This window comes from Physeter macrocephalus, chromosome 20, assembly GCF_002837175.3.
Source record: "Physeter macrocephalus isolate SW-GA chromosome 20, ASM283717v5, whole genome shotgun sequence".
Classification (NCBI taxonomy): domain Eukaryota; kingdom Metazoa; phylum Chordata; class Mammalia; order Artiodactyla; family Physeteridae; genus Physeter; species Physeter macrocephalus.
In genome coordinates this window covers 28,670-33,049 of record NC_041233.1, presented here as the reverse complement: position 1 = coordinate 33,049, position 4,380 = coordinate 28,670, and positions in this window count along the sequence as shown.

The window sequence follows — 4,380 nt, the reverse complement described above, 5'->3', positions numbered from 1 at the left end:
TATTGGAGTATAATTGCTTTACAATGGTGTGTTAGTTTCTGATTTACAACAAATTGAATCAGTTATACATATACATATGTTCTCATATCTCTTCTTTCTTGAGTCTCCCTCCCACCCTCCCTATCCCACCCCTCTAGGTGGTCACAAACCACCAATCTGATCTCCCTGTGCCATGCAGCTGCTTCCCACTAGCTATCCAGCTTATGTTTGGTAGTGTATATAGGTCCATGCCACTCTCTAACTTCATTACAGTTTATCCTTTCCCCTCCCCATATCCTCAATTCCGTGCTCTAGTAGGTCTGTGTTTTATTCCCATCCTACCACAGTCTCTTCATGACATTTTTTTCCTTAGATTCGATATATATGTTAACATACGGTATTTGTTTTTCTCCTTCTGTCTTACTTCACCCTGTATGACAGACTCCAGGTCCATCCACCTCACTACAAATAACTCAGTTTCATTTCTTTTTATGGCCAAGTGATATTCTATTGTATCTATGTGCCACATGTTCTTTATCCATTCATCTCTTTATGGACACTTAGGTTGCTTCCATGTCCTGGCTATTGTAAATAGAACTGCAATGAACATTTTTGTACATGACTCTTTTTGAATTATGGTTTTCTCCGTGTATAGGCCCACTAGTGGGATTGCTGGGTCGTATGGTAGTTCTATTTGTAGTTTTTTAAGGAACCTCCATACTGTTCTCCATAGTGGCTGTATCAATTTACATTCCCACCAGCAGTGCAAGCGGATTCCCTTTTCTCCAGACCCTCTCCAGCATTTATTTTTCTAGATTTTTTGATGATGGCCATTCTGACTGGTGTGAGAAGATATCTCATTGTAGTTTTGATTTGCATTTCTCTAATGATTAATGATGTTGAGCATTCTTTCATGTGTTTGTCGGCAATCTGTATATCTTCTTTGGAGAAATGTCTATTTAGGTCTTCTGCCCATTTATGGATTGGGTTGTTTGTTTTTTTGTTATTGAGCTGCATGAATTGCTTATAAATTTTGGAGATTAATCCTTTGTCAATTGCTTCATTTGCAAATATTTTCTCCCATTCTGAGGGTTGTCTTTTGGTCTTGTTTATGGTATCCTTTGTTGTGCAAAAGCTTTTAAGTTTCATTAGTTCTCATTTATTTTGTTTTTCTTTCCATTTCTCTAGGAGGTGGGTCAAAGAGGATATTGCTGTGATTTATCTCATAGAGTGTTCTGCCTATGTTTTCCTCTAAGAGTTTGATAGGGTCTGGCCTTACATTTAGGTCTTTAACCCATTTTGAGTTTATTTTTGTGTATGGTGTTAGGGAGTGTTGTAATTTCATACTTTTACATGTAGCTGTCCAGTTTTTCCAACACCACTATTTGAACAGGCTGTCTTTTATCCACTGTATATTCTTGCCTCCTTTATCAAAGATAAGGTGACCATATGTGTGTGGGTTTATCTCTCGTCTTTCTATCCTGTTCCAATGATCTATATTTCTGTTTTTGTGCCAGTACCATACTGTCTTGATTACTGTAGCTTTGTAGTATAGTCTGAAGTCAGGGAGCCTGATTCCTGCAGCTCCATTTTTTGTTCTCAAGATTGCTTTGGCTATTTGGGGTCTTTTGAGTTTCCATACAAATTGTGAAATATTTTGTTCCAATTCTGTAAAAAATGACAGTGGTAGTTTGATAGGGATTGCATTGAACCTGTAGATTGCTTTGGGTAGTAGAGTCATTTTCACAATGTTGATTCTTCCGATCCAAGAACATGATATATCTCTCCATGTGTAAGTATCATCTTTAATTTTTTTTATCAGTGTCTTATAGTATTCTGCATACAGGTCTTTTGTCTCCTTAGGTACGTTTATTCTTAGGTATTTTATTCTTTTTTGTTGCAGTGGTAAATGGGAGTGTTTCCTTAATTTCTCTTTCAGATTTTTCATCATTAGTGTATATGAATGCAAGAGATTTCTGTGCATTAATTTTGTATCCTGTTACCTTACCAAATTCATTGATTAGCTCTAGTAGTTTTTGGTAGAGTCTTTAGGATTCTCTATGCATAGTATCATGACTCTGCAAACAGTGACACTTTTACTATTTCTTTTCCAATTTGAATTCCTTTTATTTCTTTTTCGTCTCTGATTGCTGTGACTAAAACTTCCAGAACTATGTTGAAAAACAGTGGTGAGAGTAGGCAACCTTGTCTTGTTCCTGATCTTAGAGGAAATGGTTTCAGTTTTTCACAATTGAGAATGATGCTGGCTGTCGGTTTGTCATATATGACCTCTATTACATTGAGGTAAGTTCCCTCTATGCTTATTTTCTGGAGAGTTTTTATCATAAAACGGTGTTGAATTTTGTCGAAAGTTTTCTCTGCATCGATTGAGATGATCATATGGTTTTTCTCCTTCAATTTGTTAATATGGTGTATCACACTGTTTGATTTGAGTATATTGAAGAATTCTTGCATTCCTGGCATAAACCCCGCTTGATCGTGGTGTATGATCCTTTTAATGTGCTTCTGGATTCTGTTTGATAGTATTTTGTTGAAGATTTTTGCATTGTGACATCTTTGGTTTTGGCATCAGGGTGATGGTGGCCTTGTAGAATGGGGTTGGGATTGTTCCTCTCTCTGCTATATTTTGGAAGAGTTTGAGAAGGGTAGGTGCTATCTCTTCTCTAAATGTTTGATAGAATTCACCTGTGAAGCCGTCTGGTCCTGGGCTTTTGTTTGTTGGAAGATTTTTAATCACCATTTCATTTTCAGTGCTTGTGATTGGTCTGTTTATATTCTCTATTTCTTCCTCATTCAGTCTCAGAAGGTTGTGCTTTTCTAATAATTTGTCCATTTCTTGCAGGTTGTCCATTTGGCATATAGTTGCTTGTAGTAATCTCTCATGATCCTTTATATTTCTACAGTGTCTGTTGAACCAGCTTTTAGTTATATTGATCTTTGCTATCGTTTCCTTCATTTCTTTTTCATTTATTTCTGATCTGATCTTTATGATTTGTTTCCTTCTGCTAAATTTGGGGCGTTTTTTGTTCTTATTTCTCTAATTGCTTTAGGTGCAAGGTTAAGTTGTTTATTCTAGTTGTTTCCTGTTTCTTAAGGTAGGATTGTCTTGCTATAAACTTCCCTCGTAGAACTGTTTTTGCTGCATCCCATAGGTTTTGGGTCGTCGTGTCTCCATTGTCATTTGTTTCTAAGTATTTTTTTATTTCCTCTTTGATTTCTTCAGTGGTCACTTCGTTATTAAGTAGTGTATTGTTTAGCCTCCATGTGTTTGTATTTTTTACAGATCTTTTCCTGTAATTGATATCTAGTCTCATAGTGTTGTGGTCAGAAAAGATACTTGATACGATTTCAATTTTCTTATATTAACCAAGGCTAGTTTTGTGACCCAAGATATGCTCTATCCTTCAGAATGTTCCATGAGCACTTGAGAAAAATGTGTATTCTGTTGTTTTTGAATGGAATGTCTTATAAATATCAGTTAAGTCCATCTTGTTTAATGTATCATTAAAAACTTGTGTTTCCTTATTTATTTTCATTTTGGACGATCTGTCCATTGGTGAAAGTGAGGTGTTAACGTCCCCTACTATGATTGTGTTAATGTCGATTTCCCCTTTGATGGCTGTTAGTATTTGCCTTATGTATTGTGTTGCTCCTATGTTGCGTGCATAAATATTTACAATTGTTATATCTTCTTCACGTATCGATCTCTTAATCATTATGTAGTGTCCTTCTTTGTCTTTTGTAATAGTCTTTATTTTAAAGTCTATTTTGTCTGATATGAGAATTGCTACTCCATCTTTCTTCTGATTTCCATTTGCATGGAATATCTTTCTCCATCCCCTCATTTTCAGTCTGTATGTGTCCCTATGTCTGAAGTGGGTCTCTTATTGAAAGCATATACATGGGTTTTGCTTTTGTATCCATTCAGCCAGTCTGTGTCTTTTGGTGGGAGCATTTAATCCATTTACATTTAAGGTAATTATCGATATGTATGTTCCTATTACCATTTACTTAATATTTTCGAATTTGCTCTTGTAGGTCTTTTCCTTCTCTTGTGTTTCTTGCCTAGAGAAGTTCCTTTAGCATTTGTTGTAAAGCTGGTTTGTTGGTGCTGAACTCTCTCAGCTTTTCCTCGTCTGTAAAGGTTTCAATTTCTCCATGAAATCTGAATGAGATCCTTGCTGGGTAGAGTAATCTTGGTTGTAGGTTTTTCTCCTTCATCACTTTAAATATGTCCTGCCACTCACTTCTGGCTTGCAGAGTTTCTGCTGAAAGATCAGCTGTTAACCTTATGGGGATTCCCTTGTGTGTTATTTGTTGTTTTTCCCTTGCTGCTTTTAATATGTTTTCTTTGTATTTAATTTTTAATAGCTTGATTAA